Genomic DNA, 11102 nt, shown 5'->3' on the forward strand with positions numbered 1-11102 from the left:
TCTGTGTGTGTGTGCGTGTCTGTATGTGTGCGTGTGTCTGTGTGTGTGTGCGTGTGTCTGTGTGTGTGCGTGTGTGTATGTGTGCGTGCGTGTGTGTATGTGTGCGTGTGTCTGTGTGTGTGTGTGTGTCTGTGTGTGTGCACATGTGCATCTGTAACCAAGAACAATGTTGGCAAATATTAAGATACTGGTGAATACTCACTAGATGAATAAAATTGCTTCATTGAAACGGATATATTTACATTAAATTTGAAAATGTCATATTAAAAGTGATATCTGCTAATCTCAGGATGTTGAGCTGTGAGCTAAATCTATGCTTTCCAGACTGAGTACAGTCCTGAGCATTGGAAAACTGCATTTGTTTTTGACAACCATCTCTCGCCTCTTATGCAGATGGTGCTTTAGGCTCACGTGGGGCTCTGTGTGTGCATGTGAGGCACCCCATCTCCCCACTTAGATCAGAATACCTGAATGCATTGAACTCAGTCCATTGGTACTGTCAAGGGTTTCAAGACTGCTGATTCTGTTGGGAGAATAGTATTCACCCTAGAAGACTTGTCAGTTTTGCATCTAAGATAACAGGTTTCTCTCAGTTGATTTTTGGATGGTGTAGAAATTCTGAGATTTGAAAATACACTTGCCTTTTCCTTATTTCTTTTAGATAAAAATCTCTTAATTCATTATTTTTACCTTCTTTTTGGTGAATAGCTGCTTCTTGCTGTTGGTTAACTTGAATTCTCATTTTTCTTTTATCACCCTGCTCCATGGTTGTCCTGAAATAAGAAATGCTTTACGTTTTGTAGCAATGCCAGTACCATAGCATCCTACTGCTAGTGTGCATAATACATCAAAATGCTGCAAATGTTAAAACGTGGTATGTATTAACATTGGTAGACTTATTATGATTGACAATAAGTTCATTGCTATGTACACAAATCTTTCTCAGAAATCTCAGGGATTCAAGAAAAATATAAACAGTGGATTTCTTATTATTTTTGAAAACCAATTTCAATGTATTTGGAGTTCCTATCTTGCTAAGTGAGTAAGAAATTAAATACTGTCATTGTTGTTCACCCTTGTTCTCACTTAGAATTGCTCTAAATGTTCTCAGGTCTTTTATGGGAATAGAGCTGGACTCTGACTAATGGTAGTTTTTAGTCAGATAAAAAATGGCTAACAGGGGAAGGTTTATCCTTGTCCAGAGATTCCTTTCCACAGATTTGCTTTTTAAAAATCTACTTCATTAACATTGTGTTATTTATTTAATGAAGTAAAATATTTCCTGTTACATAGAACACACACACATTCAGAATCATGGTATAACACGGTATTTGGAGATGCAAATGCATTGTATGTTTAAGTTGGCTTGACCAAATGTATCTCTTCAGCATTTCTTTATGGTAAAAACTTTCTAAAGCCTTTCTTCTAGCTTCTGAAAGTACATGGTGCATTATTGTAATGGACAGTCACTCTAACGTCCAGCATGTCTTTCTCACTTTTCCTCCTCAGTGTCTGATAACCAGTGTTCTTCTCCTCAATTTTTTTATCTATTCATATAGAGTAATCCCAGTGTTGTTTAGTTCCATCTATGCTATTACAAAAGAGGAGATTTACCACAGCTTTATTTATCAGGGGGTAGACATTGAGATTGTTACCGTTTGGGAACCTTGTGAAGGGTAGTGCTAAGCATCCTCGAAGGAAGCATTTCTATTATTTCTTTGCATACATGTCCAGTAGAGGGAATACTGAGTCATATGATAATTCTGCTTAATTTTTGGAAAACAATAGTGACCAGAAGTCCACATTCCTTGGCTATTTTTCTTCTTGGTAGGTGATGGTCTCTATTGAGGATAGAGCCTACGATTAGAAAGAAATATTTCCATCACAAAATATCTCTTCAATGATGTTCTGGTCCATGTATGAATTAGGATTTAGATTCACTGGAACAGAGCTGACTTTTTAAGTAAAACATGTATACACAGACAATATTTAATCCAGAGACTGAGATTATACCTTAATTAAAAATATTACTGTATTGCTTAGCATGCTCAAATGCCAGTAAATACAGATAGACAGACTGCCAAAGACACAAAGACATAGACAGATATACAGATAGATAGATAGCCAGACACATTCAGATGCCAGACACAGACAGGCATACAGACACAGAAAGACACATGAACATGCACACACTACACACACAGAGAGGTGACATAAATAGCAGATAAACACTCAGAGATACACAGACAGACAGACAGACACACACACATAGACTGATGGTATACACACATACACACAAACACAGACACACAGATTCACAGACAGACAGACACACAGACACAAACACAGACACATAGATCTGTCCAGAAAAGCAGAGAGAAGAGACACACAGACCCAGAGAGAGATAGATGGACAGACAGACACACATACAGAGACACAGGCATACACACATGCACAAACAAAAACATGATTACTCAAAGCCTCGATGAAAATCTTTTAGAATCTCTCAGAAGGCCAGTAAAATACATCTGAATGCTTGGCAACCAGGTAAGCGTACAACACAACATGAAAGCAAACATAGCTAGCTTGTGGAGGGTTATGATTTTAGAATTTTCTGATGTCCCAATACATTTTAGGGCCAGAGACACATACACTGGTTTAATAAAAAAGAAGTTAAGTTGTTTGCTTATTTGGTATTTATGTAAGTCAATGAACTTTCAGTTCAGTAGGTTTGAGGCTCTTTACCCACAGACTTTATGGGTACCTCAGACATTTTGCGCTACACCATCAAGCATTCCCCAGAGTTGGAAAGGAAATGGAAAATCTGAGAAATGTTGTCATGTTAAGAATAGTTGGTAATTTGCCTCAAACCAAGCTGACTAAAACCTTTAGAGTTAGCTGTTGATAAAAACAGAATGATTATTTTATTGAAGGTGCTCTTTATCACTCTAGTGGACATTTCTGGATTACTCCATTTCATGGTTCAATTCATAGAATCATCTGAGAGGTTATATTTGCAGTCAGTGCAATCTTGGTTGATCAACCAGCAGAGAGTCTGTTCAAGAACACATTTGCCCCAATAGCTACACTTAGACCTTTTAAAGGTTAAAAGCACTGCTTTGTAGCCAGTACAGCAATTTTTAGATCAATATGGTCTTCTATGTGAAGTTATGGATTTAATGATGTATATTTCCATATATTTAAGCAGAAGCAAAATTGCTTTTATAGGGAAGTCTTATCCTCTTCCACATATGTACCTGGAGTTTTTGTACTCAAAATGGCCAGTAAGCAGGAGGGGGTAGGATGGTGAGCGGGGGTGGGGGGGTGGGGAGAGAACAGGGGGTTGTTTTAGTTTTAGTTTTCTTTTCTTATTTTATTTTATCTTTTTTTTTTGAGGGGAACCTGGGAAAGGAGATATTGTAAATAAGAAAACATCTAATAAAAAAATGGAAATAGCATAATATCTTAGCCTTTGAATTTTCTAAGAGAAAATATCAGCTTTGTCTTCTGAGAATTATCAGATTAGTATAAACATCCTTACAATATTATAGAGTAATTATGAGTTTTTGTCATTAGTCCACAATTCCAATTATATTTTGTTTGCTTGGTTTTTATCCTTTGGCACAGTATTGAAAACATTTAAAAATGATCTGCTAAAACTTATGCACTGGGGTGTTTTGAATACAGTGCTGAACCTGAGTTTTCTCATGAAAAGCTGGAGGCCCGAGCAAAGCACTGAGGCTGTTTAGTGACCTGGCATGGGAAGCTCTGCCTGGGGAGCTAGGACCTGTCTGAACTTGAGCGTCACACCTCCCCTTCCTTTCCCATTTTCTTCTATTTTTGGTCCCTTTACAGTTTAATTGGCCATTGCTAGTCTTGGCATAGTCCATTTACTTTCTTCAAGAGGTAATTTTTGTAAGACTGTTTTTTTAAAAATCAAATTAACTTATGATTTTTTATACTTTAATGTAAAACAGTACACACATGCCCATATATTTCTCTAGGAAAGAATCTACATTTTAATAAAAATTTTCTGGAACAGCTTAAGAACAATCATTTCCATGTTACAATTTTCTCCAAATATCAATGGCATATCTATCTATCTATCTATCTATCTATCTATCTATCTATCTATCTATATCTATCTATTTCATATAATATATGTATGTTTTAACACAGATGCTTCAAATCACTCTCTGGAAGCAGAATAATAAAAATAATGTAATGGAAATAATTTTAACTGTACTCATCGAGAGAACACTGTTTTAAGTTATCTTTAAAAATTAATATTTTATTTATTTACATCCTAAAAGTTGCCCTCCTCTAGGTCCCCCCTCACAGAGATCTTTCCCTCAATCTTCTCTCCCCTTTGCCTCTGACAGGGTGTTCCCCCAGTATCCCCCTGTACCCCAGAGCATCAAATCTACAGGGTTAAATAAATCCTCTCCCACTCAGGCCAGAAAAGGCAGCACTCTGCTACATATGTGTTGGGACCTCAGACCAACCAGGTTGGTGGCTTAGTCTCTGGGAGATCCCAGAGGTCCAGATTAGTTGACACTGTTCATCTGCCTATAGGATTGCCATCCCCTTTAGTTCCTTCAATTCTTCCCCTAACTCTTCCAATGGGATCTATGATCCATGATCAATACTTGGCTGTGAGTATCTGCATCTGTGTCAGTCAGCTGCTGGTAGAGCCTCTCAGAGGACAGCCGTACCCTGCTAGGCTCCTGTCTATAAACATAACACAGCATCAGTAATAGTTTCAGGGATTGATGCCCCACCCTATGAGATGGATCCCAAGATGGGCAGGTCACTGGTTGGCCTTTACTTCAGTCTCTGTTCCATTTTTGTTCCTGCATTTTTTAGATGTCTCTGCAATTTGGGGTTGAAAATTTTGTATTTGTGTTGATATCTGTGGGTTGGTGTCCCTACTCCTCTAATGGGAGGTGGGCTCTTCAGGTTCCATATTTTCACTAATGGGCATTTCTTTTAAGATCTCCCTGATCTTGAATCCTGGGACCTTCCCTCGTCCCAGGTCTCTGGGACTTTCTAGAGGTTTCCCACTCCCTGGAAGCTGCATATTTTCATTCATTCTCCTGGCATTTCTCCTGACTCCACCTAATCCTGTCCTCTTTTTTCCTTTTCCTCCCTTCTACCACCCAGGTTCCTCTCTCCCTCTGCCTCCCATTATTATTTGTTCCCTTTTCTAAGTGGGATTTAAGCATCCTCACTTGGCCTTACCTTCTTTAACTTCTTAGTGTCTATGGGGGTATGTTATGGGTATTCTGTACTTTCTGTACTTATCAGTGAGTACATATCATGCATTGTCCTTTTGGGTCTGGGTTAACTCACTCAGGATAATATTTTCTAGTTCCATCCATTTGCCTGCAAAATTCATGATGTATTTTTTTCTAATAGCAGTATAGTGTTCCATTGTATAAATGAACCACATTTTCTGTATCCATTCTTTGATTGAGGAACATCTGGGTTGCTTCCAGTTCCATATTTGTCACCTTACACAAAGCTCAAGTCTAAGTGGATTAAGGACCTCATCATATAACCAGATACAGTGAATCTAATAGAAGAGAAAGTGGGATATAGCCTTGAACACGTTGGCACAGGAGAAAATATCCTGAACAGAACACTAATGACTCAGACTCTAAGATCAACAACTGATAAATGGAACTTCTTGAAACTGAAGAGTCTGTAAGGCAAAGGACACAGTTAATAGGACAAAATAGCAGCCTACAGATTTGGAAAATATGTTCACTGACCCTATGTCCGATTAAAGGACTATTATCCAAAATATATAAAGTTAGACTTCAAAAAACATATAACCCAATCAAAAAATTGAGTATAGAGATAGAGAATTCTCAACAGAGGAATCTCAAGTGGTGGAAAAACACCTAAAGAAATGTTCAACATCCTTAGTCTTCAAGGAAATGCAATTCAAAATGACCCTGAGATTCCACCTTACAGCAATCAGAATGGTTAAGCTAAAAAACTTGAAATGCTTGCATTGGCACATGATGGTGAGGATATGAGGAAAAGCGAACACTCCTCTGTTGCTGGTGGAATTACAAACTTGTTTTAAGCTATACACACTTTGTCTGTCTCTCTAAATCCCACAAGCCTTAAATTAATCATGGGGCAATGTTAGAGACCTGCAGGGTTTCAATACACCAACAGTTGCTTTTTATTATACTGATTTTGTAGGGTCAAGGATTCCTAAAACTCTAGAACTTTTACCTAATAAACATTTTGATGAGCAGATGAGCATCTCTCTCAAGGAAAAAAAAATCCCACTTGAATAGCCAGGTATAAATAGAGAGCTTAGAAACAGAGAATTTAGGCATTCCCATTGAATTGATATGTCAAAGAACACTGAGCAGAGAAAAGCCATAAGGAATTAAGGTTTGATGGGCAATGCCACTGCATTGGTCTGTGCTACTTTCAAGTTGAACCTCCTCAGCTCTTTTTTACTCCTTTTTCAGTACTGCTCACATTCTTCTTCAGAATACTTCTGTGGATAACCAGGACTATTCACCTACAATTTCTAAGAGATAGATAAATCAGAGTACATTAATGGCCTTTTTATTTAGTGATATGCAGATCTGTTGGAATGTTTCTAGGAAACGGTGTAATATATTTTAAGGAAAAAATGCTATGACTTTCTTTCACCCCCTTTCATATGTCAGAAGCATAAGAGGGATTCATTTTTCCACATGATTGAGTACATGGAGTCTGTGGTAAATGACTTGGAATTATGCCAAATTTCTGGTCTGACTGCAGCCCCAGCACACCATCACCATGGCTAGTAGACTCATGTTCATGAGTTGGAAACCTATAGACGCATTTAAAGACAGAACAAGCTGGTAGGTATCCCTCCAGTATGCTGCCAAAAAGAAGCCACATGCAAGCAGAAAATTCTAGGTCATTGCTTCAAAAGTCCAGATCAGGAAAGAGCAAAGGATAACACATTGCGTTTCCTCAGCTTCACATACAACCACGCTATTGTCGTTTCTCAACTTTGCTAAAAGATGCTTTGTGTCTCTAGTGGAAGGTCTGAAGGGACTTTATAATGGCGTGTTAGCTGAATAAGTGCCAGAGAAGGAGTTTTTCTGGTACTGACTTATGCTGAAAAGTCAATCATTCTGTCAAAATTTTAGCACTAAGTAAGCATCTATTACTTTGGGATTGGAAATTATTGAAATATAGCATCTTCTGAAGGTTCTGCTCTCTCACAGGAAGGATGATCAGTGGGCAGGGTAACAAGGCTAGTTACCTGGGGAGAGCAAGGGCTTACACGAGACAAGAAGGACAAGACTCAGGAAGTAGCATATGGCCCGACTTAGGCTTGGGGGGATGGATAGAAAGGAGTATAATGGCTTCTGTTATTTTTTTTTCTTGATCTTGTGCCTGGCACCAAGGAGGAGGAAGAAAGCCCTGTCCCTCATGCATAAAGACAGCACAATACTTGCTGTTAAATCCAGACTTATTTCTAGGGCAGGGTTTCTTAAACTGGTCTAGTCCCAAATAGTATCATGAAAGTGAACATAGGCTCCTGAATATTGGCACACTTAAAAGGTTTCTGAACCTACAGTGACACAGATAGATTCATAATCAAATGCTTTGTCCAACATGTTTCTGGAGTTTTCATCCATGTTTCCAGGGCCCCTTCACCACAGCTTTGCCTTTGAACACACAAGATGCGACCACAGTATCAGAGAACGTGTTCTGAAGAACTCAGAACATCAGACTGCTGTAGGGTAGGAGCTAAAGTGTTTTTACTATACACAAAATCGTGTAGAAATATAGTTATCTAACTGCAGACAATAAAGATATAGCTGTTTCCTCTTGTCATTCCTCAGCATGTCCATATCAAATTAGTATATGGACCATATTGTGTTAGACTGAATGTTAATTTTTTGTTTATATTGTGGGCATGAGTTTAATAAAACTATAGTTGTATTGGCCAGTATTCTATTTCTTTGAAGAGACACTCTGCCATGGCAACTCTTGTAAAACAAAGTATTTAATTGGGGATTGCTTACAGTTTCAGAGGGTTAGTGCATTTTCATGGCGGAGAGCATGGCTGGACACAAGTAGATATGATGTTGGACAATGAGCTAGGAGTTCTGCATCTAAATCTGAAGACAGTAGGAAGAGAGAGCTCTTGGGCTTCTAGCCTGCCATGGGTTTATAAAACCTCAAAGACTACTTCCTCCAACAAGACTCCACCTTTTCCCACAAGGTCACACCTTTCAAGTATTGCCATCCTCTGATGACTAAGCACTTAAATATATGGAGACTATTTTTATTCAAACCTCAATATTTCTATGAATTTTGATTTATAATTATGACTTATTATTATTAATTACTATTTACTAATAATTTCTGAAATGTCCCTAAACATTCTTTCACATCTTTTACTACAAAGCTATGAGGTTTCATTATCAGCATTCACAGAGCTGCTCTGTCAAGCCTCAAAGCTGTTCTATTTTTTGTAGTATCAATCATCCAACTAAGATTGAATTTTTTATATAAAAACAGCCACATACAATTTATCTGTGTATGCAAAAGTATTTTGTCTTTAATAATGGAGAAATTCTATGTACATTAAAAATTGTTTTAAAGTAAATTTTTGTGTGATTTATTACCAGTAACCTTGATTATAGACACACAACACATATGTGTAGATTTAGGGTTGTGCGAATGTCTCTTGGGTGAAAGGGTTTATCCTGGACAATGCTTACAAAATCCTTTTAATGGAATAATAGAAGAAAAATACTTGGGTATGCAATGTGGTGTGCAAGGCTCTGACATTTAGATAATGTAAACATTTTCTTATCATATTGAAAATTTCATTTTACTAGAATTCTAGAAGAATTTATAACACATGGCCTTTTTTTCTATTTTATTCAGCAAGATCTGTATATTAAGATTATATTGATCTTTATTCTGTAAAGATGAAGAATAGAGAACTGAAAGAAACCAAAAATGAGGATTGGATTTCAGTCCTGTTAAGTGCAGATCCACTACAGTATTAGGCCTTTGCAACATTGACCTTCACATGGAACACCTAATGATACTTTTTAAATGCCTGTTCTTATTGAGAATGTCTGAGTGGAACTCTAGTCACAGGGTCAGCAGACACTGAGGCAGAGTGGAATACTGCCCTGATGGAGGGTTCCTCTCATCATGACTTAGACATACTTTCATATCCCATCCTGGATTTTGTCCATGTTTTAATTTTATTTCTCAGTGATAGCTAATAACTTTACATATCTATGGAGTAGAGAGTACAGTGATATGATTTGTAATACTCAAGTCAGAATAATTACTTTATACATTATCTTGAATATTTTTCATTTTCTGTGTTAGTGACATTTGAAACAATCTCTTCTAGCAATTTAAGTATACATTGTATTATTCTTTTTATTGGTTATTTTATTTATTTACCCTTCAAATGCTATCCCCCATCCAGGTTTCCCCTCCAGAAAACACCAATTCCACCCCCCCCTCCTCCTGCTTCTATGAGAGATCTCCCTCACCCATCAATCCACTCTTGTCTCACTGCTCTAACATCATTCCCTTTATGCTGGGGCATCAAGTATCCATAGGACCAAGGGCCTCCCCTTCCATTGATGCTGGATAAGGCCATGCTCTACTACATAAGCATCTGGAGCTATGGGTGCCTCCATGTGTGATCTTTGGTTGGTAGTGTAGTCCCTGGGAGCTCTTGGGAGTCTGGTTGGTTGATATTGTTTTTCCTCTTCTTCAGTCCTTCCCCTAACTCCTAAACTCATTATATACTTAACTAAACTCATCTACCTTACAAGAGAACTTCAAAATTGATTGATTCTAACTTTAACATTAGAGTTGTTGACCAAACACCTTGTCTACCTTTCCTTTTTCTTCCTTTAGTAATCACTAGTTTATTTAAAATCTCTACCAGATAAACCTTTGTAGATTTCACATAGAAGTTCATGTTACAGCTGTCTTTTTCTTCCAGGGTTTATTTACCTAAAATAACATCTTCCAAGATGACTTAAGCAACAAGATATCGAGCCGGGCAGTGGTGGCGCACGCCTTTAATCCCAGCACTTGGGAGGCAGAGGCAGGCGGATTTCTGAGTTCGAGGCCAGCCTGGTCTACAGAGTGAGTTCCAGGATAGCCAAGGCTACACAGAGAAACCCTGTCTTGAAAAACCAAAAAAAAAAAAAAACAAAAAAACAAGATATCATCATTTTGATAGCTGAGCAGCCTCTATACTACTTTCCTCCATTCATTCATTGGTGCATATAGGTGGATTCTATGTTGGGAATAGCTTTTCAATAAACAAGGTGAGCAGTTGGACATCTGACACCAATGTCTTCCTCTTCAAAACATACTTAGTAAGAAGGTGTTAGGATTTCTATCTAGTTCTATTTTTAACTTTTTAAAGGAACATTCATGTTATTGGAGCCTTTTGAAAGGTAGGGTGATTCTAACTTTGGGCTGAATATAGTCAGCAACAGTATTGACAGTGTCTATATTAAGCTTGTTCCAGAATTTAAAGTAGACTGAAGGTGAGCTTGTTTAAGTGACTCTGGTAGTTTTCAATTTCTACATTTTTTGTAATAGAACCAGAGTCTCATTTTTTCCTTGAGAAATGTGCATTCTCAGTTTTTCCTGTGGTTTAAAAGACAGTTTGTCAGGATTACAAGGGTAATTAAAACTCCTCCATGAATAATTTTTCCAAATCACTTTGGGTATTATGAAATTATAAAAACCCTTCCACCCTCCTAGCTTTTATTTATTGTGTCTCAGCAGAGAAGAGTTATCAGGGATACAAATTGAGTTAGTGTTCTAAAGATCCTCAGGACACAATCACAATTGCAGCTTGTAGGAGCAAAGGGGGTCCAAGAGCCTTGTAAGTTGTAATTTGTGAAATTCTTCAACAGGCACATAACAACTGTATAAAAACTCAAGGAACCATTGCCCAATATTAGGTATCAAGCATTCAGGAAGGCCTATCTTCTCCTCCTTTACATAGAATATTATAACTGTCATCTACATGATCATGCACACATTTTAGTTATTTGCAAAAATCCATATAT

Source organism: Mastomys coucha, unplaced genomic scaffold, assembly GCF_008632895.1.
Source record: "Mastomys coucha isolate ucsf_1 unplaced genomic scaffold, UCSF_Mcou_1 pScaffold3, whole genome shotgun sequence".
In the NCBI taxonomy this organism is placed as follows: domain Eukaryota; kingdom Metazoa; phylum Chordata; class Mammalia; order Rodentia; family Muridae; genus Mastomys; species Mastomys coucha.